The following is a 26137-nucleotide window of genomic DNA, read 5'->3' as shown; positions in this document are numbered from 1 at the left end:
CAGCTGGCACAAGACTGTCACTCACAGATGTGGGAATCAAACACTATTGTACTAAAATCAAAAGCTTTTTCCAGCATCTTCTCTCACTGCTGCATAGATTCATTACTTAAAAAAAAAAAAAACAACAAACCAACTATAACTTGTTCAGTAACACCACCCCAAGGCTTTGAGAACTTTGCTGCAAATAACCTGGGCTGTACCTAAGGACCAAAACTATTGTATGGAATTATTCAAGAGAGCTAATGGACTGCTGGTTGGAGAGAACTACCTACCAAGTAATCTCTTTTTAAAAATTAATTTAGTGCTGCTTTAGCAGTGCTTTGGATTCTGTTGCCTTTCTCAGTGCCATGTGCCTCTCTCCAAGCAAAACCTTTAGGGCTCAGGCCTGTCTAACGTGGTGTTTGCTCCATCAATGCTTTCTTTATCTCTTCCCTTTTCAGCTTTTGTAGTTCTGCAGTGCTCCAGCTTGCCTCAATCAGTTCTCCATAGAAAAAGCAAAGCTTTCCTTGGGCTGTCCTTTCTGTACTGCAGAAACTTTAGTTCCATAAGGAGTGGTTCTGATATTTATATATAAACATAAATATATATATACAAATATATGTGTCTATGTATTTCTTAGTGTGGATTTCCCTACCCAAAGTAGCTTAAAAAATGAGCCCTATTGACCTACAGATTTTATTATCCCAATAATTTATGGATTGGGAAACTGGCCCAGGTTCTGCCTCAGATGTGTCTCCTAAACCCCTTGAGCCCACTGTCTCCTGTCCCTTGGCTGGTCCTAGACCTGTGGAAAGGTCTCCAGCAGATTCCCAAGGTCCTGGTTTGCAAACTGAGTCAGGCAGTCAGTTGGAAGAGCACAGCCTTTGGATACTCTGGAGATGTTGTGTTGGGATGCTGATTACTCTGGAAGTGCTTTCAATTACAAAGATTGCCTCCCCCAAAGGAAAAGAGGACTTTGATGGTAGAGAGTTCTCTCCAAGCAGTTGGAGATGCAATAAAATCCTGTCAGAAACCACCATCAGTGCAAGGCATCAACACGGCAGAAGGTCTCAAGACAACATTTACCAAGAAGGAGATAAGCCAGAGGCTTCTTCTTCCTTAATTAAACTGAATTATGTTGTCCTTCTCAAGTTTCTTCATTCAGGAGTGACTGAAGCCATTGGAATTTTCACTGAGTGGCTTTCAGGAGAACTGCCCTTGCAGCAGGTGGGCAGATCTGGTTCCAGGTTCACTCATTCCCACCAGGACTGTACTTTGGGGTATTCTGGGGACACTTTCACAAATCTTTGGGTATATGGACAAAGCAAACAAAATTATCTCTCTGAAAAATCAGCTCTGGTAAAATTTTTCACCCTCTCAAGAGCTCTGGCTGACAGAGAGACTGTTCTGATAATTAAACTTTTACCATTCAGCTGATAATTTCTGAGGCAGGAGCCACGTTCATGCATATTCAAAAAGGAGTTTGTTTTTGCACAGCCCCTGATTGCCATCTCTCAATCAACATCACAACGTTGCCATTATGGGTTCACAAAGCCTTTCCTGGCTGGTAAAAAGCTTCTCTTTGCTTCAGTGGAAATGAGAATGCAATTATGGATATTTATGACTCTGCAGAATACAAATTTTAACAGACAGCCATGGAAATGCAGTGATGAATTTTGGGGTTCTGGCAGCCCATATTAATTGTTTGCTAAAATTGACTGTTTTTAAACATGTTTGTATTTGTCTGACATTATGATAATTCATGCATTGGGCATTTTAGGGATCAATTGCTGCCATTATCAAGAGATAAATGGTTAACACAACAGCCATCTGTAGTGACAGCATAGCATGAATCTGCTAAAGCAATTTTTGAGTTATTGATTGATTTTCTCTTTATAATTTTGCTAATTTAAATTGCTCACACTTAGAGAAATATTAAAAACGTTACTTATTTAAATAAGCTGCAACATTAGGAAAGCACTTTCTGTAGGTTTTATTTGTTGATATGGATAATTCCAATTTGTTACACGTTCAGGGTGGATTTCTGGCTTGTGGTTGTAACTTTTAGGAGAGCAATTCTATACACACAGAAGCAAAATAATGCACCCAGTGGAAATAGGAAAATAGGATATATTCAAAAAACTGCTTTTCTCAGTGTTTCACAAGTCAGGATTATTGATGACAAACCCTTTATGTTTAAATGATAAACTGCATGATCTAATGATAAGTAATTTGTATTGCCAGGTTTTTGGTAATATGTTTAAGAAAAGGAATAGGTAAACAAATTGAATTTGCTCTTTGTCCAGAATAAGAATTATGAGTTTATTTTCTATTCTGCAAAATAGTGGAGAATAAATCCCTTTTGAATGGCTTTAATATTTTTAACCCAAAAGATTTTGGCTCAGATCTAGACTGAAAAAAAGAATTAAAAGAAAGGAATTGATCACAGATAACCTCCAGGATTTAGTTATTAATTTTTCCCTTTTGCTCAGTGATATCTTTCTGTCCTTCTTTTTTTTTTTTCCCTTTTAATTCTGAGTCTTTGCCAGCTTCCCCCTTTGATGACTCACTACAAACTCCATGCACTTATCTGGCTGCTACCATAGAAAAAGACACTTTTCCTTTTCTTTCTCCATCTATTTTGAGCATCTCACTTTGTCAGAGACACAAATAAAATTATGTGTGTCTAAGACAGTCTGATAAGGAAGATGCTCTCAGCAATTAATAGCAGCAATGTAAACCAAACAAATTTCATCTGCTCAAGGTCCCAATTATTTCTGGAAGATATTTTGGTCCATGCAATGTTATAGATAAGATAACTAAGGGGTGAATAGTCTGTGTTGTTTTATCCCGTAACCAAACTCAGTATTTAGAAATAATTGTGCTCTACAGAGGAGGAATTATTCTGACTGTAGGGACAGAAACCCACTTTGCCTTCCCATTGTCTTCAGTGAGCTGCTCATTGAAGGCACATTGATAAGTAAGTCCACAACCTCACAGAATTTGCCTTTATAGCCACTAATAACCAATGCCTGTATAGCAATTAATAATGATCAAGCTTGAAGGTTCAAATCTGCTCTGTTTTCAAGGGACATCCTGGGCTCACAGTTTGCCCAAGCTCAGTCATTTTGTCTCAGCACTGAAGCCAGTTGTCTGTATCCACAGCTATTCCCAAATATTCAGAGTAACAACTTCCCTGGGACTGTAATGCAGGGGAAGTGTATTTGCAGTCTCAATAGTAAAAAATCCAAATTTCTCTAACTATAAATAGTGATTCCCACAACTCCCCTCCTGCCTCCTTTAACATGCAACTCTCCCTTCTGCCTGGAGCCTCATCAGTTCAATTTATATCTTTCAGTGATGAAACACGAGAAGAAATTTCTCACACTGTTTCCTTGCATTGGTTTTCATTGTAGTTTCTGCTACAAAACACTCCTGTAGTCTCCAATTAGGGTTCTTCTTTCAGAAAGGCAGTGGAGCTTTGGCTGCTTCAAAGAGAAGAGATAAGGCCTTTTGAATTCTGACTTATTCTTACTCAGGGGCTCTATGATACTTCAGCTGATTTTTTAAGAAAGGTCAATATTCTTCTCAGCGGTTCCCAATGTTGAGACAATGTGCTGGTGAATGGAGCTGCATCCAGCTGGTCACCAGTGGTGTTCCCCAGGGGTCTGTGTTGGGTCCAGTCCTGTTTAACATCTTTAGTGATGATTTAGATGAGGGGATTGAGTCCATCAGCAGCAAATTTGCTGATGACACCAAGCTGGGAGGGAGTGTCGAGCTGCTGGAAGGCAGGAGGGCTCTGCAGAGGGATCTGGAGAGACTGGAGAGATGGGCTGATTGCAATGGGATGGAGTTCAACAAGGCCAAGTGCAGGTCCTGCCCTTTGGCCACCCCAACCCCCTGCAGCGCTCCAGGCTGGGCACAGAGTGGCTGGAGAGCAGCCAGGCAGAGGGACCTGGGGGGACTGAGGGACAGGAAGCTCAACAGGAGCCACCAGTGTGCCCAGGGGGCCAAGAAGGCCAAGGGGATCCTGGCCTGGATCCAAACTAGCATGGCCAGCAGGCCCAGGGCAGTGACCCTTCCCCTGGACTCTGCCTTGGGGAGGCCACACCTTGAGTGTTGTGTTCAGTTCTGGGCCCCTGAGTTGAGGCAAGAGATTGAGGGGCTGGAGCGGGGCCAGAGAAGAGCAACGAGGCTGGAGAAGGGACTGGAGCACAAGTGCTGTGGGGAGAGGCTGAGGGAGCTGGGGGTGTTCAGCCTGGAGAAGAGGAGGCTCAGAGGTGACCTCAGCACTGTCTGGAACTACCTGAAGGGAAGTTCTGGCCAGGTGGGAAGCTGGTCTCTTCTCCCAGGCACTCAGCAATAGGACAAGGGGGCACGATGGGCTCAAGCTCTGCCAGGGGAAATTGAAGTTGGAGATCAGAAAAAAATTCTTTACAGAGAGAGTGCTCAGGCATTGGAATGGGCTGCCCAGAGAGGGGGTGGATTCCCCATCCCTAGAGATTTTTAAACACAGATTGGCCGTGGCACTGAGTGCCATGATCTGGTAAAGGGACTGGAGTTGGACCAAGGGTTGGACTCGATGATCTTGGAGGTCTTTTCCAACCCAATTGATTCTATGATTCTATGATTCTAAGAGGTAACCAGCCCAAGCTGGAAACAAGAGAATTCCAGTGAAACACAGGGAGAAGGTTTGGGTTGGGTTGGTTCTCTTTTTAATCGGGGAAAGTGTTTGAACCTGGCAAAAGGTTCTCCAGAAAGGCTGTAGAGCAGTGGGAGGGTTGGTCTGGATGCATCCAGAGGTGTCTGGAACACTCAGCCCTTCTGAAGTTCTCTGGCACAGAGAATACTTTTCAGGATTAAGCAAACTCAAATTTTGAAAGGCTCAAGATGTGTATGAATTTGTGCCTATGAAACACCACAGCAAAAGTATGCTGAGATATTTTTAAAAGGCCAAACTTTCTGACATTCTTCTGACTTTCAGCTGGATTAATATGCATTTTGTTAGGAATTCTTTCATGCTGTTCTCTTCCAACGTAAGGCCAATCTAATTAACACAACCCACCCCTAAAAACGACTTTTGGAGTTAGTCTTCCAATTTGGCAACTATCAAATGTCATGTTTGGGGTTTTTTTCATTTAAATATAGGCAATCCTAAAGACTGCACCAAGCTGGAGGTAAGTGCAATTTCCCACAGCTATATGGGCCCTCAGGGAAAATTCCTTGCCCATGGCAGGGAGTTGGGACAAGAAGAAGCTTAAGGTCCCTTCCAGCCCAAACTGTTCTGCAATGATTCTCCTGGAGTTTAGGCTAATCTATACTTTTATTCTTTTTCAGTGTTTTTCTTCCTGCATTGTCATTCAACTCCCATCTCCCAATGTAACCCAACCTTTCGAAGGACTCTGATTGAACTAATCCTGTTGAAGTTCAAAACATCTTATTGCCATGTCCTGCTGTGTCCAATTGATTTGCTTTAGGCAATGTTTGCAAGCTCCATCCCAGCAACTGAAACTCCTACTGTATTAAAAGATTTATTAAAAATAGGTGTTGCTTTCTAACGTTTTGATTTCCATACCTGGACTTCAAGCACAGAAGTAGATTCACTGTCCCACCTCCTCATGCCTTTCCCCTGGTCACACAGGAAGGACCACAGTTCACCATGTGACTCATGCTTGGGGTTTGCTCTCTGTTGAGGTGAGGCAGGAGAGAAAGACAGTTTGCTTTGGCTGGAAGGCTTCTCCTTGCAGTGGCCGCATCCACAGCAGGTACGAGTTGAGCTGTCTGAACTCACAGAAACAGTCAGTACAAGGAATAAAACAAGTATCCAGTAGCAAGAGGACATTCTTATCTTATTTGTTCTAGATGTACCATAACAAAGCAGAAATCAAGGAATGTTTCTATAACAATGCTCCTGGGAACTCTGCCAACCTTCTGGGACACCTGCCAGTGGCCTTCGTTTCCTGGTCAATGCCCCATTTATCCAGGACAGAGGTGTCTTGGTTTGAGATAAGCAACTGCAAACCTCCCCAAGCACAGAGAGAAAAGCCTCCCTCCTAACACCAGGGAAAGGGAGGAAAAGAGAGGGGAAAGAAAAAAAACACTTCAAACCACATTTATACTAAAACTAGATATATTTTTACAGAAAGGAAGAGACAATTAGAAGAGAGTACAAATATTCACTCACACAAGTCTGCAACACACAACAAATTCCTCACTTCTTAACAAACACACAAACTTTACTGTCCTAACTACACATTACTTAAGAAAAAACTTATTCCCCAGGGAGACAAACCCAAGCAGAAAGGAGAGACCCAGAACAACACATTTTACTTTCCTGAGGCACCCTGTGAGCCAGTGGTGGGCCTGGTCCTCTCCATCCCCCCTGGGACAGCATCGTGAGTCCTCCCAAGAGGAGGCTGAGAAGCGACTGCCTTAACCACTCCCACACTGGTTCCCACTTCCCTGGAGATGATGCCATAATGTGGGATGGAATACAAAGTTACTGGCTAGAAGAGGTCAGCTGTTGGCTCAGCCCAGCTCAAGTCAGCTGACAGCTTTGGCCTAGTCCAGACTTCAGAGCCCAAATCTAGGCCCACTTGGGTGAACCCATAACAAGAGGGAAAAGGGTTTCTCCTCCCACCAACCAGCCAAGGGAAAAAGAAGAGGGAGAGGAAAAAAAACCTTCCAAAAACCCTAGGTTTATACTGAAACTAACTACATGTATTTGTACAGAAAAGAGAAAATTAAGAGAAAACTACAGTATAACACACACTTACACAAGTTATGTATAACAAGAAATAATTTCTCACTTCCCAGTAAACACAAATTCTACCATTTTAACTACAAATCATTCTAGAGAAGTCAATTCTTCAGAGACAGACAGAATGTAATGGTTTTGATCCATGGCTTCCTCAGTAACTGGGTGTAACTAAGGAAGCAGACAGCACAAGTATTCCATATGTGTTTTCCATGTAACAGAGGAGGAGTTTAGTTTTCCTTCTTCTGGGGAGCTGGGTGTGGGAGAAGCCTGGATGGTCTGTTCTGTTCTTGTGGTGTTCCTGGCCTGGGACGTGGGTGAGATCATTTCATGCTTGTTCTCCTTTGATTGCATTTGTCTGTTTCATTTATTTAGGTTTGTTTCTGTTTCTTCCTCTTTTCTGGTTAACAAGCTGTTTGTTTTTTTTTTCCCCTTTTTCCCTTTTCCCTTTCCCCTGGGGGTGGGGTCCCACGTGGTGTGTACACATTGTATATATGTGTTTGCACATGTCAGGAAAATATAATTTCTTTTTAATTCAGTTCAGTTTCTTTTGAGTTCTTCTCTTTTCAGGTTTTTTTTTCAGCTTTTTTTCCTTTGCTACGAGGACTCAGGGGGGAGGGAGAGGGCAGTCCAGGGTTGGTAAGAAGCTAGGCCAAACCTGAGACACTTAAGCAGAGAGAAAAGCTAAGAACAAACAATTTACTTCCCTAAGATAACACAATGGTGAGCTGGTGCTCTGGGCTTGGGCCTCCCCATCCTCCTGGGATGGCAGAGTGTCTTGCTGGGACCACAGCTGGGAAGCAACTGCCTAAGCCACACTCCCACACCAGCTCTTACCCCTTCTGAGATGATGCAATATGGTATTGTTATGGGTTCACATTATGGAGGGGTGGGAAATAGCCCTGGAAAAATAAAGAGTATTTAAGCATGAGAACCTAAGATATGAGTGACATAATATGGTATGGAATAAGGGGTGGAGAATGTTATGGGTTCACCCAGGTGGGCCTAGATTTGGGCTCTGAAGTCTGGACTAGGCTGAAGCTGTCAGCTGACTTGAGCTGGGCTGAGCCAACAGCTGACCTCTTCTAGCCAGTAACTTTGTATTCCATCCCACATTATGGCATCATCTCCAGGGAAGTGGGAACCAGTGTGGGAGTGGTTAAGGAGTCACTTCTCAGCCTCCTCTTGGGAGGACTCACGATGCTGCCCCAGGGGGGATGGAGAGGACCAGGCCCACCATTGGCTCACAGGGTGCCTCAGGAAAGTAAAATGTGTTGTTCTGGGTCTCTCCTTTCTGCTTGGGTTTGTCTCCCTGGGGAATAAGCTTCTTCTTAAGTAATGTGTAGTTAGGACAGTAGAATTTGTGTGTTTGTTAAGAAGTTGAGGTGGGGAACTTGTTGTTGCAGACTTGTGTGAGTGTCTATTTGTACTCTCTTCTAATTGTCTCTTTCTTTCTGTGAAAAATATATGTAGATTTAGTATAAATGCAGTTTGAGGTGGTTTTTTTCTTTCCCCTCTCTTTTCCTCCCTTTCCCTGGTGTTAGGAGGGAGGCTTTTCTCTCTGTGCTTGGGGTGTTGGCAGTTGCTTATCTCAAACCAAGACAGTTAAGGAATACGATATTATTGGCTAGAAGAGCTCAGCTGTTGGCTAGCCCAGCCCAGCTCAAGCCAGCTGACAACCCCAAGCCTAACCTGAACTTTAAACTTAACTTCTTGGCCTACTTGGCTAAACCCATAACAGTTGCTCAGTGGCAGATGAGAACCTCCAAGTTCTGATACATATATCTATAAATATATTAACATTATTTATTAAAGATGGGTACTGTTTTAGCTCGTGTCTTTAATTTTAATTTCACATAGATTTTGGCAGTGATGCCAAAGGGGTTTTTGTTCTGATTTTCACATTTTGTAGATTTTAGGAACACAGTAGTTGTAGATTTTTAGAGGGTTAATATTTCTAACAGGTTCAGTTTAATGCCTTTCTATCACTACCCCTGTCCCAGAACAGGGAGCTCAAATTCCTTTAGTTAATTAATCTTGGTTAGACTCCTTTCCAAGGTAGAGCTGAAGGATATCAGGAGGCCTTTAAAAGAAACATAAACACAGGTCAGAGTGACCCAGAAGCCAGAATTGGATGAACTCCAAGGGACCTTTGTGTGCCCGAGGAAGAGGAGCTGATGAAGACAGAGGGTCTTGATGACCCCAGACCCAATTCCAGGGGTTGGTCCAGGGGTGGGACTGGGGCTGGACTGAGAAATGTGTAAAGCAATGATTGGAGGGATCTTATTATAAAAGCCATGGAAACAAGAACTGGGGCACATTCATGTCATCCTGTATTCCTGTGGGCTGTAGGCCTGGGATATTAAAGGACCTTTACTTTTTATCTTCCCCTACACTAACGTGGCTCAGAGTCCTGTTTTTGGGAGGAGGGTCATTCCCAGCATCAGCAGGATACCAAAATTACTTGAATTCAACACAAGACTTACACTGACTATGATGGATAATCATTTTAAATGCAAAAGATTCATGGATTCCTCCCAAATAGCCCAGAGCAACCACAATTCTTAGTGCTGGAAGGACATTTAACAGTCTTATTCTACCCCCTCTCCCCTTTTTATGTCTTCCAGAATGAAAAAGTTTGATATCAACCGAATGATTTTGTGCAAATTTTCCTCTAGTCCACAGGTGTGCAATGTAAGAGCAGGTTCAGAGCTTGAACCAGCACTACAAGAGATCAGTTATTTGAGTAAGGTTAAACCTGCTGAGTTTTGCCCCTGTTTTCCTTGAATTTGTGATTTCTCCTCTTTCCACCCAGTTTTTGGACATATTTTGGTTCACAATGTGGATAACCCAAGCACATCCATGGTGTATCTTTCTCAGAAAGACACACAAAAGGGTTCCCTCTGTGTTTTGCTTTAATCTTAATTTTTAGGCCAGACCTTATCAATGCACTTAATGCATCTGTTCAGTCATGGGGAAATAGGGGATGAGGAAAGAGGAACTTGAGTTTGGGATGGAGACCTGGACAAGTGGCTTTGGGACACCTCCTAAGGAGAGCTACTTATCACTGAATATTGCTCTGCCCTTTGCAACAGAATCCGCAGATTTCCCTTTCTGGATTCAGACAAATTCCAAGTAGATTGAAAATAAATAGGAAAGAAAATGGGAGAACCAGGAGTGTATTAATAAACAGATGCTGTGTTGGTTGATTTTCCCTCTTTCTTCTAAAGTCAGCTTGCAGTTAGACTTAATAAACAGCATATGCTTGTTGATATAATAGTAGAGGGAGTCCAGATTTCTATCTGGCATCATTATTGATTAACTTGCAGAAAGCTGGAGGCTGTTCAGCTCTAAAGATTTGGTGCAATGCTACTTGTAGATATGAGTAATAAGAAAAAATGGAAAAAAATAGAATTTTCCTAGCTTAAAAAAAATAAATGAAGTGAATGCTGGTCCTTAATATTGTAAATATGTCAAAATCCTGCTTTTATTAAAAGCTCAGCCCCGGAGAAATTTCTCTCAGTCATGGGTATTACTATGAAGTCTTGGAGAACTGAGGAAAGGAAAGGATGGGAGAGGAACAATGTATCTGTCAATCTTCAATCAGTTACTTTGCTGCTGATCACAGGAAAAAAGGATTGAAATAATGGAATGCATGGTATAAAAAAAATAATGAGCAGTTTCCTCAGCAATGTCACTTCCTTGGTTTTGTGTAGCACAGCTCTTAGCCAGGGTAGTTTATAATCACACTCAAGGGGTGTTCGTGCCTGTGTGTCTCAACTTTATGCTTTGGATTAGGAGTTGGAGTGTTTCCTTTGTTTAAATATCAAAATTATTTTGCTGCCCTCTGAAAAGTGGAAAGTTGTATGATTTTTGCTAAGCAGAAACTGCAGCAAGTGGATGGACAAGTGGGTGAGGTTGGTGGGTGAATCCCAGGGCCAAGCTCGATGCTGTAACCCCACATCAGGTAAAGAAATCCGAGTTCTCTGAGTTGTGGGTTCACATTTCATGGTACCATAACATCATCCAGGCTGGAAAAGGCCTCCAAAATGAGGGCTGAGAAGAGCAACGAGGCTGGAGAAGGGACTGGAGCACAAGTGCTGTGGGGAGAGGCTGAGGGAGCTGGGGGTGTTTAGCCTGGAGAAGAGGAGGCTCAGAGGTGACCTCAGCACTGTCTGGAACTGCCTGAAGGGAAGTTCTGGCCAGGTGGGGGTTGGTCTCTTCTCCCAGGCACTCAGCAATAGGACAAGGGGGCACAATGGGCTCAAGCTCTGCCACGGGAAATTGAAGTTGGAGAGCAGAAAGAAATTCTTTGCAGAGAGAGTGCTCAGGGATTGGAATGGGCTGCCCAGAGAGGGGGTGGATTCCCCATCCCTGGAGGTTTTTCAGCTGAGCTTTGCTGTGGCACTGAGTGCCATGATCTGGTAAAGGGACTGGAGTTGGACCAAGGGTTGGACTTGATGATCTTGGAGGTCTTTTCCAATCCAATTCATTCTATGATTCTATGATTCCATGATCATCAAGTCCAGCCTTTGAGCAAGTACCATTGCGGCCCCAAAAAAGCAGCTCCACATTCCTTGGATACCTCCAGGAGTGGGGTCTCCAAATCTCCCTGGGCAGCCCCTTCCAGTGCCTGCCCACCCTCTCCAGGAGGGTATTCCTGCTGCTGTGCCCCTGCCCCTGCCCTGGCCCAGCCTGAGGCCGTGCCCTCTCCTCCTGCCCCTGTGCCCTGGAGCAGAGCCCCACTTGCCTCCAGCTCCCCCCTCCTGGCAGGCAGTTGGAGGTCACCACTGGAGCAGTGTCTCTCTGATGAAGTCCCACCCTTTGGAAATGATGTGGCTCCCAAGGGGAATTCCAAGTCTTGGAGAACCAGCTTTGCACAATTCCCAAGGAGTGTCAAGAAACCAGAGCTGTGTCATTTAGTTTACAGGTGGTTACAAAGGCACTACTTCATGTTCCATAAATATGAACCATGAGACAGGAGTGTCTTATTTGAAATTTAGAAGATTATGTGAAATTTAGAAGAAAGAGACACAAAAACTCGCTGGGAGAATATTGGAACAAGCTCTCTCAAGTCTCTCCCAGAGATGAACTGCTAAAAGAATTAAACCAGGAGCCAATTTGCGGCAGTGAGAATTTTCCATCCCTCCAGACTAACAGAACAGTTCTCTCAATAAAGCACATTTCCCTCCACTCTGCAGGGCTTACTGAGTGTCACCCTTATGGGAGTGTCACAAATGCCATTGCATTTGATGCCTGTGCTGTTAAAAGCTCACCAAAATGTGAACCCCCAGTGCCCTGGGAAATGTCAGGTACAGATGAGCTTCTCCTCCACCAGCAGAGAACAAAACCTCAATAGAGGAGCCTTGAGGCTTTTATTTTATCTGGTAATCAAAATGCTACTTTTACTTACAGGTAATAAAAAGCAGCAATGAAAACAAGTCCATCAATTTCAAGAATAAATCTTTTTTTTTTTTTTTTTTAAATTACTGAAACTCTGGAGTACTTCTTCTCTTTTATAAAACCAAACTGTCAGAACAGCAATTTTCTTCCAGGTGTATGAGGAGTTTTACAGTGTGGATTGTCAGCTCTTGTTTAGCCTTTTGTGGAAATCAGTACTACAGTTTAGGTTTGATTATGAGTTTATATGTTATTTAATTATTAATTAAATTGTGCTCATGTATCAGATATTCTGAGAATTTATAGGATTTTTAAACTGATATGCTCAATATAAATAATTCTGGTTTTCCACAATTTTCATAAACATGTATGCAGAAATTAAGGTAGAGTCACTGTAGATAAAAGTAATGCCTCCCAGAATTTAAATATCCATTTGCCTATTTAATTACTTAATTAGGGTGTTTAGGTTGTTATTTGGGTTTGGTTTTATTTGGTTTTCTTCCAGAAAATAACTGCATTTACTGGGGTTGTTTCCAGTGTTCTATCCATAACATCTTGGAATAATTTGAGAAATATTTAATATTTCCTATGTTATTCTTCTCAGTAAAAATAAAAATTATAATCATTTTTTCTCATGTCCATAAACTTTAATGTGCCAAAAAACCTATTATACTGAAATAATTTTTTTTCCTTACCTAATTGCCACTTTTACTTTAACCAGTCAAGGTGGGATATGAGTTTTGCTATAAAATCTTCCCCAAATGCATTTGCTGTTCTGGCATTTGGAGGTTAAAACTAATTAGCCCTCGACTGGTTAACACAGATACAAAGCAACTTGTGCTGGTGTATTTTATATATATCTGTATATTCCTACTGAGAAATAAAATTATTTAGTTGTCAGAGCCCAGAACTGAAATAAAGGAAGCACTGAAATCTCTTGGTATCTTTTATTTCAATGAAAAATCTCAGTTTTGGAATTATACATGAAACTGAGAGGAGAACAAAGAGAAAACATTACAAACCTTGCTTTAAAATATTTTTTTGTGTTAACAGAAGTTCTGCCCCATCCCTGGGAGTGTCCAAGGCCAGGTTGGACAGGGCTTGGAGCAACCTGGGCTGGTGGGAGGAGTCCCTGCCCATGGCAGGGGGTGGAACAAGATGGATTTGAAGGTCTCTCCGAAATCAAACCATTCTGTCATTCTGTGGCAGGTCTAGTGCCAGGCCTTGCAGTGCAGTAAAGCCACGGGCAGCCTCGGTGATGAGTGGCTTCTCAACCATCCCCTGGGCTCTAGTGCCAGGCTTTGCAGTGCAGTAAAGCCACATGCAGCCTCAGTGATGAGTGGCTTCTCAACCATCCCCTGGCACAGCCCAGAGGAAGGGCAGCTCTAAAGCCAGGCTTTGCAGTGCAGTAAAGCCACGGGCAGCCTCAGTGATGAGTGGCTTCTCAACCATCCCCTGGGCTCTAGAGCCAGGCTTTGCAGTGCAGTAAAGCCACGGGCAGCCTCAGTGATGAGTGGCTTCTCAACCATCCCCTGGGCTCTAGAGCCAGGCTTTGCAGTGCAGTAAAGCCACGGGCAGCCTCAGTGATGAGTGGCTTCTCAACCATTCCCTGGGCTCTAGTGCCAAGCTTTGCAGTGCAGTAAAGCCACATGCAGCCTCAGTGATGAGTGGCTTCTCAACCATCCCCTGGCACAGCCCAGGGGAAGGGCAGCTCTAGTGCCAAGCTTTGCAGTGCAGTAAAGCCACGTGCAGCCTTGCTGATGAGTGGCTTCTCAACCATCCCCTGGCACAGCCCATGGGAAGGGCAGGTCTAGTGCCAGGCTTTGCAGTGCAGTAAAGCCACGTGCAGCCTTGCTGATGAGTGGCTTCTCAACCATCCCCTGGGCTCCAGTGCCAGGCTTTGCAGTGCAGTAAAGCCACAGGCAGCCTCGGTGATGAGTGGCTTCTCAACCATCCCCTGGGCTCTAGTGCCAAGCTTTGCAGTGCAGTAAAGCCACGGGCAGCCTCAGTGATGAGTGGCTTCTCAACCATCCCCTGGGCTCCAGTGCCAGGCTTTGCAGTGCAGTAAAACCACGGGCAGCCTCAGTGATGAGTGGCTTCTCAACTATCCCTTGGCACAGCCCAGGGGAAGGGCAGCTCTTGTGACAAGCTTTGCAGTGCAGTAAAGCTATGGGCATGCTCAGTGATGAGTGGCTTCTCAACCATCTCTTGAGCTCTAGTGCCAGACTTTGCAGTGCAGTAAAGCCATGTGCAGCCTTGCTGATGAGTGGCTTCTCAACCATCCCCTGGACTCTACAGCCAGGCTTTGCAGTGCAGTAAAGCCACATGCAGCCTCGGTGATGAGTGGCTTGTCAACCATCCCCTGGCACAGCCCAGGGGAAGGGCAGCTCTAGAGCCAGGCTTTGCAGTGCAGTAAAGCCACGTGCAGCCTCAGTGATGAGTGGCTTCTCTGAGTCAGCCCAGATATTGTGTACCTTGTGCTCACCTCTTCAACGAGAGGGAAAGGGCACACTGAGGACAGAAACAAACAAACAAACAAATAAAGTCAAAGGTTTTTTTTAAAGGACAAAGCCAAATAATAGCAAAATAGATTGACACCAGGCTCAGCAAGAAGAGGGCAAAGGGTTTGGAAGGCAGCGTGGCTGTACATGCTAAGATGATTTTCAGCCCTCTCAGGCTGGGACACTTAATTCTGTTTCTATTTGTTATTCTATTGGCAACCAAGCTCCTACACTGTGCATTTGTCAGCGTTGAATTGCATTTGCCTCATGTCAGAAAAGCATCTAGAAAGGCTTTCTGCTATATTTTTGTTGTCATTGTTTGGCACAGCTCTGAACATTGAAGTATTGAGTGTGCAGGGAATATGGGAACAAGGCTGGGGGTATTTTAAAACTTCATCAAAGGGAGGAATGTGGCCTTTGAACTCATTAAGAAATGATTTATTGGGGGGATTTCTGGAAATTTGGCAGGTCAGATATTTTCTGCTTTCCTGAAAAATTTTGTCCTTTCAAATATTCCTGAAAAAATACCAAAAGGACTCCCTATAAAGTGGATGTCCTTAACTTTTTAAGAGGTCTTTTTTTTTTTTTTGTCTCATAACATTCTATATACACAGAGAATCACTTTCCTATTAGCATGTTACTGAGGTTTATTAGAAAATGCTTTTAGTTCTGGACCTGAGAAACAGCAGAGACTTGTGTGACTCCAAAGACTGTCAGGTCTGCAGGCATCTTCTGCAGTGAGCATTTGGTAACAGGTCTCACAATGACCTGGTCCATTACAAAGAAAAGCCAAAAGGCAGTGAATAAAATCCTGCCCTCACTGCTGTCAAGAAGAATTTGGTTCCTGTCTTCGGCAGGCTCAAATTTTACACTCAATTAAGTTTAATTCATAGGGAAAAAAAGAGTGCATTTTTTCATTACTGAATGACAAGAGGTTTGTTTATTGTGTGTAGAGCTAAGCTTGTGTTTCAGCCCATGCTTAGGAGTGATCAAACCAGTGTGAGAACATCCAGTGGTACTAAAATGCTTTACCCACAGCCACTGAATGTGCCCAATATTCAGGAATCAAAGTGAATTAAGTCACATGAGGTTACTCCCATCAGTCTATTGGCTATAGTGGGGCTCATTCCAGTATCTCCATGTGCCAATAGAGGGTCAAAGAGCCAGACAGAGCCTTTGATTGCAAGAAACTTGGTCCTGGAATGTACCCTCTGTCTTCAGGTGAAACTTGACACTCAGAAACTGCAGAGAATCATCCAGATTCCTGTTTTCTCTTTCAGAAATACAACACATACCCCAGTGGCTGTTGTATACATTATCCACTGCAAATTCCAGCTTCCAATTCAGTCAGCTCATATGGACTGGTTCAGAAGTTGATCCTTTTTTTTTTCAAAACTGGATTCCTTGGGATGCCTGAGTTGGTGCAGCCACCAGGCAGAAATACCACCCTCCTCAAAGGGTTTCTTCACACTAGAGGAAAAACTGTTTTAAAACTAAACTGCCTCCTTTAATCTTCACTAAACATCCCCTGCCTTTCAGGTGCTCTGAGAATATCTAAGCAGACAGTTTAATAAATTACATCTAACAAATCTATTTTATGACCACGAGTTGGAGACATTCTATCAGAAGGTTTCCAGATAGATTTTTTTACTCTGTAGTTCCTATATTTTGCTGTTGTCTTTGAGAATTAGGATGTTTTTCCCTATTTGAAAGTATGGAGAAAAGAAATATTGATTTTAATAACTGTATTGCTTGGAATCATGCCCACATTCAATTTACCAAGCTCAGATTTCTTAGCAGACTCTAAGGAGAGAGGAACAACATGATTCTGTTCATAGGAGGGCTAGAAACACTTAGAGCAACCTAAATTTGGTGTTTACTGAAATGATTGCAAATATTTGGTCTTGTATTCAGGAGATGAATTTATGTTAAGTACACAAATTATGTGTGAATCAAAGCATCAAAGGGTGGCTTGAGTTGGAAGGGACCTTTGAAGATCATCTTGTTCCCAAAACAGGAACTGTCCATGGGCAGGGACACCTCCCACCAGTTGCTCCAAGCCCTGTCCAACCTGGCCTTGGACACTTCCAGGGATGGGACAGCCACAGGTTCTCTGCCCAACCTGTGCCAGGGCCTGCCCATTCTCCTCATAATAAAGGTATTCCCCACACAAATCTAAATTTACCTTCTTTTGAGTCCAAGTGTTGCCCATGTCTTGTCACTGCGGGCCCAGAGCTGGGCACAGATATGCAGAATGTGTAAGAAATCCATGGAGACAAACACACACAATTGGTGGTCTCTGTCAAGATCTGTATGTATTAAATGTAATAAAAATAGACAGAACGGGTTTTCTTCATGATTGTGGCATTTCTAGCAAACCTTCTGTACTTGCTTCTGGGACAAAACATGGTGATTAAAATGTAGAGTTAAAAAGTCATAAATGTAGGAAATAAACCCCTCTTTCCCCTGTAAGAGCAGTCAGAGCATTGTTAATGCTCCTGTCTTGGTTTGAGATAAGCAACTGCAAACCCCCCCAGGCACAGAGAGAAAAGCCTCCCTCCTAACACCAGGGAAAGGGAGGAAAAGAGAGGGGAAAGAAAAAAAAACCACTTCAAACTGCATTTATACTAAATCTACATATATTTTTCACAGAAAGAAAGAGACAATTAGAAGAGAGTACAAATATTCACTCACACAAGTCTGCAACAACAAGTTCCCCACCTCAACTTCTTAACAAACACACAAATTCTACTGTCCTAACTACACATTACTTAAGAAGAAGCTTATTCCCCAGGGAGACAAACCCAAGCAGAAAGGAGAGACCCAGAAGAACACAATTTACTTTCCTGAGGTACCCTGTGAGCCAGTGGTGGGCCTGGTCCTCTCCATCCCCCCTGGGGCAGCATCGTGAGTCCTCCCAAGAGGAGGCTGAGAAGTGACTGCCTTAACCACTCCCACACTGGTTCCCACTTCCCTGGAGATGATGCCATAATGTGGGATGGAATACAAAGTTACTGGCTAGAAGAGGTCAGCTGTTGGCTCAGCCCAGCTCAAGTCAGCTGACAGCTTTGGCCTAGTCCAGACTTCAGAGCCCAAATCTAGGCCCACCTGGGTGAACCCATAACAGCTCCTTAGGTTGGAAGAGGTTCTCAAGTGTCCTTTTCCCCTGAGTTCTCAGAAGGTTAATAATTCATGAGAAATGACTATTTCTTACACTGCCTGGGCAGTTTTTTCTTCATTCCCAGACATCACATGTCTTGGAAAATATGTGCATTCCTTGCATGAGAAGTATTTGCCTGGATAACTGTGTTTGTCCACATCACCAAAGATGATCATGTGCCTCACTTCCACAAAATTCCCAATGGATGCAGTTGTGGTCTCTCACAGGAGGTACATTGAATGTGTGGGATTGCAAGAAGGGGATTTATGGACTTCTCTCAGAAATTAATCTCCACATAGCAGTTATTTAGATTTAAACCATGAGAAAAGGATATTTTCTTTATTTCTCCCCCCCCCAAAAAGAAGTTTGTGATTTATGCTGCAAATGGCATTTTCTAGAAGCTCCATCATTAGTACTGAAACTGCTCTGCCATCTGTCCCCTTCTCCCTTCACTCATTCCTTCTGCAGTCTGGAGTCATGGTATTTCTTCTTGAAGGAAGGGCAAAAGTAAGAGAAGGAATGAAGATATGCTGATCCCAGCAAACACTCCCCCTCTTCTGCCTCCTGTCCCCTGAGTGAGCCCCTTCTGCATGGATCACATGCTTTGATGAAGAACATCAGCAGCAGGACACAGGCTAAATATAACTGCAACACCAGATTGCACCTTCTGTCAAAGAGGTCACCAACCAACACGTGAAAAGTCTTCCTTTTGCCTTTGTCCAATTTCAGCTTACTGATGCCCAAAGAGGCAGAACAAACTGTTCAGAGACAGAGTTTTAGTCAATAAACAGCAAGGTATTTATTAAGGCAACGCTGGGGAACCCTCCCATTAGCATGGGACAAAGAGCTCCAAAGTCAGCAGTGAGAGGCCACAGTATTTATACAGCTCTAGTGAGGGATTACAACACTTTTTACTTACATATTCATGCACAATTCTAATATTGCAACATCTAGTTATAATATTCATAGCAGGTGGAGTTGGGGTGGAGCTGATCATTTTGAGGAATATTATGGTGGAAGATCCTGTTACTTCATCTGGTGGTGGTCGTACTTTTACTCCTCATCTTCATGAACTTTTCAGCTTGGCCTGGGTTTTGCTGATTCTTTTAGTGGGTCTTGCCAAACATGGTGCTCTGAATTTCTTATCTTCTTTCTTGGGATTAACCTGTTCTGTTATACCTTTGTTTATACATACTTTGCCCTGTCTTGGATGGGCCTTAAATTTTAACTCCCCTGAAAGTGAGATGCCTTCAGTAAATTAAACCTTATCTCTTGGAAACTCCCCTGAAAGTTGGATGCCTTTAGTAAATCCATTAGGTTCTGGTTTTGCTCTGCTTCATTACTATGGGGAAAAAACCAACCAACCAACCAACCAACCAACCAACCAACCAACCAACCAAAAAAAAAACTAACCCAGAAGATAAAAAATCCTCCAGATAAAAACCTCCCAAAACCCCCCACAAAATAGACCCCCAAAATAAGCAACAGTAAAACATTGATGCTTTTATGCTTTTCCCATTGCTCTGACCTGCTCTCATGGGCACATCTCTTCAGAACTGGGTATCTGCCTCTTTGTAGATCCTTCCATAACATCCTCCTGCAGAGTTAAAACACGTTGCAAGCACATACAAGCAGTCCATGGCTGCAGCTGTGTGAGCAAGAGTTAGTTGAATTATGCAGAGGATATGTCATCTTGGCAGAAGTAAGTCCAGAAATGAAGTGAATCAAATCAGAAGTGTATAGATTTGTGGGTTGAACACCAAAAGAAGCATTCCATTGTTGGTAAGAGAGCTTGCATTGCATGAATATTTAATAAAGTGGTTGTTGTGCACTCTCAACCATCAAGGCTGTATTGTCTGGTTTAATTGGAATAGATAATTTTAGAAAGTCATGCTAATTGAGTGTACACCTTACAACTTGATTACGATTAATCAGATTGATAAAAAAATAAAAAGCCTGAATTTTTTTGTCTAGTGTTGATTTATTTTTGTCCTCAGGTAAAAACAATCAGCTCAGGCAGAGTTCAATGGGAAAATATGATTGATACATTAAGCCTTTTGTTATGATTTATCATGGAATCACAGAATGGTTTGAGTTGGAAGGGACCTTAAAACTCATTCAGTGCCACCCCCTGCCATGGGCAGGGACCTTCCACCAGCCCAGGGTGCTCCAAGCCCTGTCCAACCTGGCCTGGGACACTCCCAGGGATGGGGCAGCCACAGCTTCTCTGGGCACCTGTGCCAGGGCCTGCCCACCCTCCCAGCCAGGAATTCCTTCCCAATATCCCATCTATCCCTGCCCTCTGGCAGTGGGAAGCCATTCCCCTTGTCCTGTCTCTCCATCCCTTGTCAACAGTTTCTCTCCACCTTTCTTGGAGCCCCTTCGGGCACTGCAAGGCCACAGTTGGGTCACCCCAAAGCTTCTCCTCTCCAGGCTGGACAATCCCACCTCTCCCAGCCTTTCCTCCCAGCAGAGCTGCTCCAGCCTCTGCCCATCCTGGTGACTCCTCTGCACTCACCAGTACCTCCAGTGCATTCTTTTTGCCAGTGGAGAAAGGAAGGTGATGCTCACCTGGAACAGCTTTGTCAGGGTTCATAAACTCAGGGGTGCACAGCAACAAAACCACAACAGTTTAAGAGCTGAAACTGCCCTTTACTTACTGGCCTCTTACCTGGCAGTGAAAAAGGTCCATTTTGGGAGTTAAAATATTGAACAGTAAAAAGGTGTGCATGTTTGCACACCCAGAAACACACACATGGGAGGGTAAATTCTCAGGAAATCATAGAATCATAGAATCATAGAATCAATTGGGTTGGAAAAGACCTCCAAGATCATCGAGTCCAACCCTTGGTCCAACTCTAGTTCATTTACCAGATCATGGCACCCAGCGCCACGTCCAATCTGCATTTAAAGATCTCTAGGGATGGTGAATCCACCACCTCTCCAGGCAGCCCATTCCAATGCCTGAGCACTCTCTCTGTAAAAAATTTTTTTCTGGTCTCCAACTTCAATTTCCCCTGGCAGAGCTTGAGCCCATCGTGCCCCCTTGTCCTATTGCTGAGTGCCTGGGAGAAGAGACCAGCCCCCACCTGGCTATAACTTCCCTTCAGGTAGTTATAGACAGTGCTGAGGTCACCTCTGAGCCTCCTCTTCTCCAGGCTAAACTACCCCAGCTCCCTCAGCCTCTCCCCACAGGACTTGTGCTCCAGTCCCTTCACCAGCCTTGTTGCTCTTCTCTGGACCCGCTCCAGCATCTCAATATCCTTTCTGAACTGAGGGGCCCAGAACTGAACACAACACTCAAGGTGTGGCCTCACCAATGCAGAGTCCAGGGGAAGGATCACTGCCCTGGGCCTGCTAGCCACGCTATTTTTGAGGCATTTTTCACAACATCCCAGAGATTATTTTTGAGATGTACATTTAGAATTTGCCATTCTTTAATGAGATTATTCACAAATGTCTTTAAATGCCTGTTCAGCGTCTCACTAAAATTAGAGTCCTGGGAATCCTGTTCAAAGAGCTCTTCAGCCTTCCTGACTCCTCTGCCTACAGCACACAGCAAAGTTATCTTTCCCACTGGCTGTCAGACAATCACCCAATTCAAGACTTCAGTTATTTAGGCTTTGCAGTATGAGTCAACAACAAACTGGGTATTTTAAACACAGTTGTATCCAGCTTAATTCAGTAGCTATTGGGTCCTTGAAAAATGAAGATGCTGCCAGTGCAGCCACCATCAGTGCAGAGAGAAACTGAGAAAAAAATACAAATATTTAAAATTAATTATTTAAATAGAAATTTTTTTTTCATTTCTCTTTTAGAATGGTGGATGAGAACGCTCAGTTTTAGAATGAACTTCTCTAAACAAATTGCAATATGTACCAGTATTCAGCTTAGAAGACTTTATCAAGGTGAAGTGAAAATTTGCTATGAGTTTCAAACCAGCAATTGCTGCTGCACACCCAGTGCTGGGTGAGGGGCTGTGCCCAGAGGGTGCCAATGAGCTGCAATCCTCCAGTGCAAACAGGGAATTGCTCACTCAGTGCCTCTACATTAACATTTGATTTCATCCCTTGTCAACACTGAGTAGAAGCTGACTCAGAGTTGAAGGAAATCTCCTTTGAATGACTCTGAGTAGGAAAAAATAGCCCAAATCTTGAGAGTGTAAAAAGGGCACATCATGTTCACTGGCCAGGAGCTGTTCTGCTCAAGGCTCTGGTAGTTGACTCCTCTCTTGGCAGCAGGACTTGAACTGTGTCTGCCTCCTGCATGATGGCTCAGCCACAGAGAGTGAGGCTGAGCCATCATGCAGGAGCTGTTCTGCTCAAGGCTCTGGGAGTTGACTCCTCTCTTGGCAGCAGGACTTGAACTGTGTCTGCCTCCTGCATGATGGCTCAGCCTCACTCTCTGTGGCTGAGCCTCTTTCAACCTCTGCAAATGCCAACTTCAGTCTGTGTAAAGTAAAAGTGACAGAGTTAAAAAATCCTGTCTAAGGCCAGGAGATATTGAAACTGGGAACAGAGATATTGAAAGAGCAAAGAGAGATATTTACCCTAAGACCCTTTATTCCTGGGGAATAATCCTTGCAGCAAGGAAAGGGAGTACCAGATGGGATTACAAATGCTGAAATTCAGCTGCTGACAATAGATGCTCATAATAAATACCGTAAGGACAAGATGAACAGAGAAGATATTACTGGCTGTTGCACAGGATAAAAATAGCATTAATATTCCCAAGCCTCCAGATTTCTTTCTTTCTGATGCTATCACAGAACTACAGAAACCCAGGATGGTTTGGGTTGGAAGGGACCATAAAGCCCACCCAGTGCCACCCCTGCCATGGGCAGGGACACCTCCCACCAGCCCAGGTTGCTCCAAGTCCTGTCCAACCTGACCTTGGACACTCCCAGGGATGGGGCAGCCACAGCTTCTCTGCCCAACCTGTGCCAGGGCCTGCCCACCCTCACAGGGAAGGATTCCTTCCCAATATCCCATCTATCCCTGCCCTCTGGCAGTGGGAAGCCATTTCCCTTCTCCTGGCACTACACACTCTGGTAAATAGTTATTAAATAAATATTTCTCATCACTATTAATGTCCTCTCTCTCCTTGGTGGCAGGGTTATGATCTTTACTAATTCAATAATACCAATTCACTCTCACACAAGTGATTTTTCTTGCAGACCATTAGGACAGCTATGATTGAAGATAGGTGGCTTGGGGAGGAAGGACTGAAACACTTTCCAGTCTCAAGTAATGAAATTTTAGTTGTCAAAGCACAAATTTGGAGTTGCTGATGGCTGAGAAAATCAGCATTAATATTATATATGTTATGTACCACAACCAAAAGAACTGTAGGAGGAAATAGAATCACAGAATCATAGAGTGGATTGGGTTGGAAAAGACCTCTGAGATCATCAAGTCCAACCCTTGGTCCAACTCCAGTCCCTTTACCAGATCATGGCACTCAGTGCCACGGCCAAGCTCAGTTGAAAAACCTCCAGGGATGGGGAATCCACCCCCTCTCTGGGCAGCCCATTCCAATCCCTGAGCACTCTCTCTGCAAAGAATTTCTTTCTGCTCTCCAACTTCAATTTCCCGTGGCAGAGCTTGAGCCCATCGTGCCCCCTTGTCCTATTGCTGAGTGCCTGGGAGAAGAGACCAACCCCCACCTGGCCAGAACTTCCCTTCAGGCAGTTCCAGACAGTGCTGAGGTCACCTCTGAGCCTCCTCTTCTCCAGGCTGAACACCCCCAGCTCCCTCAGCCTCTCCCCACAGCACTTGTGCTCCAGTCCCTTCTCCAGCCTCGTTGCTCTTCTCTGGCCCCGCTCCAGCCCCTCAATCTCTTGCCTCAACTGAGGGGCCCAGAACTGAACACAACACTCAAGGTGTGGCCTCCCCAAGGCAGAGTCCAGGGGAAGGGTCACTGCCCTGGGCCTGCTGGCCACGCTACTTTGGATCCAGGCCAGGATCCCCTCGGCCTTCTTGGCCACCTGGGCACACTGTTGACTCATGTTGAGCTTCCTGTCCCTCAGTCCCCCCAGGTCCCTCTGCCTGGCTGCTCTCCAGCCACTCTGTGCCCAGCCTGGAGCGCTGCAGGGGTTGGGGTGGCCAAAGGGCAGGACCTGCACTTGGCCTTGTTGAACTCCATCCCATTGCAATCAGCCCATCTCTCCAGTCTCTCCAGATCCCTCTGCAGAGCCCTCCTGCCTTCCAGCAGCTCGACACTCCCTCCCAACTTGGTGTCATCAGTAAATTTGCTGCTGATGGACTCAATCCCCTCATCTATATCATCAATAATAACTAATTATACCTGGCTTTAATCTGGTTCTAAACTCCCAGAATGTTTACAGTGATCTGAGAACTACCAAAATTTCTACTGTTAGGGAGTAATTAGTACAATGAGAATAATTTCCTCTTAAAATAGCAATTTATGAACAATACTACCACAGGGATATTTTAATGTTTGGAGAAATTTATTGTTTTGGCTTTTTTGTTTCATTTAATTTCTGGTGCTCACCTCAGTTCTTCAGTGAATGCTTTTCAAAATCAACCCTCATTTGGTGGTGTCTGTCAGTAATAATTAAACCCCTTGATAAGTCATCTCTAGAATTATTTATACTCCCCCAAAAATCAAAGAGAAAGGTTGTTGTGTTTGTCTACTTTCTTTTATGTTGCTTTTTAATGCTATTTTCTCCTTTCTAGGTTAATTTTGTTGTGTTGCAAACCCTGCCTTTTAGTCTGAAACTTTCCTAATTAGTGAATGGCTGTAGCTTTTTGTGTTTATAAGCTCAGAATTCAGATTCAAAGAGCACCTTCTTTCCAAATTCCCCATCATTAATGCCCGAGCAGAGGTTTTACAGATGAAATTAAATGCCCTGTTTACTTGTCTGTATTTGGAGATTGCCCTGGAATTCTCAGCTCTGAATTGTTTGGGGGACAGTTATTAAATACATTGCTGCAAAAGTATTGGGTGAAGAATCATTAGTGGAGAGATAAACTCATAATTAATGATGGCCTGTGACAACTGTTTCCTAAATAGGACAAATCAGCCATAGAATTAAGTCCTTTTTTTGAAGAAAGAGACATTTTGAGGAAAATAGAAGAGGGAAAAGCCACACCAGGTGGGAGTGGAACACTATTTTAGTGTCACTGGGAGGAATCAGAATCCCACATTGCTTGATATGGAGTCAAATAATCTGAATTTGACACGTGGTTTTCTTGAGCAAGAAACTTCAGGCACAGCTTGGATGATTGTTGGGTCCTGGGTTTGTAAAGGTTTTATAAAATAATTGTGTTAAAGCTCCTGTGGAAGGAGAGGGAGGGGATTTCAAAGGAGTGCAGGGAGCAGTGAGGTCTGTGATGCATCACTTTGTGCAGTTCTTTTTCCATGGGACAATTCCCAAGATTCAGGGAACACCTGGATTGCTTGAGGAAAGGAACAGCAACAAAACCTCCCCAAGACTGAAGCAGAACAGTAAAAACACCCCAAAAAATGAAACATCAGAAAATTGAAACACCAGAAAGAACCCCAAACAACCCAATAAAATAAAAAAAAAGAAAAATAAAATAAAAAATTAAAATGAAATATAAAACAAAAAATAAAATAAAAAAATAAAATAAAAAATAAAATAAAAAATAAAATAAAATAAAGTAAAAAATAAAAAATAAAATAACATAAAATAAAAAATAAAATAAAATATAAATAAAATAACATAAAATATAATAAAAAATAAAATAAAATATAAAATAACATAACATAAAATAAAATAAAACAAAATAAATAAAATTAAAATAAAATATAAAATAAGATAAAATAGAAAATAAAATAAAATATAAAATAAAAAATAAAATAAAATAAAAATAAAAAGCATAAAATAAAAGGAAATTAAATAAAATGAAATAAAATAAAACAAAAAATATAAAATAAAACAAAACAAAATAAAATAAATATAAAATAAAATGAAATAAAATAAATAAAATTAAAATAAAATATAAAATAAGATAAAATAAAAAATAAAATAAAAATAAAATAAAATAAAATAAAATAAAATAGAATAAAATAAAAATAAAATAAAATAAAAATAAAATACAATAAAATAAAATAAAATAAAATAAGCCAAATAAAAACCCACAAAGCATCCTCTGTGCTTCCTCCCCCACCTCCCATAGAGAAGGACCAGTTTGAAGGGGTTTTTTGGATGAAATTAAAATGTCATTTAAAGTTCTGCATCAAAAAAAAAAAAGAGTTGTGAAGTCGGAAGGAGAGAAGACATTTAAATGTCACTTAGGGCTGGGACAGAAATCCTTGTGTGGAAAATGGTACAGGAAGAAGATTTTCCAACAT

Source organism: Pithys albifrons, chromosome 10 (genome assembly GCF_047495875.1).
Source record: "Pithys albifrons albifrons isolate INPA30051 chromosome 10, PitAlb_v1, whole genome shotgun sequence".
Classification (NCBI taxonomy): Eukaryota; Metazoa; Chordata; class Aves; order Passeriformes; family Thamnophilidae; genus Pithys; species Pithys albifrons.
This window is presented reverse-complemented; position numbering follows the sequence as displayed.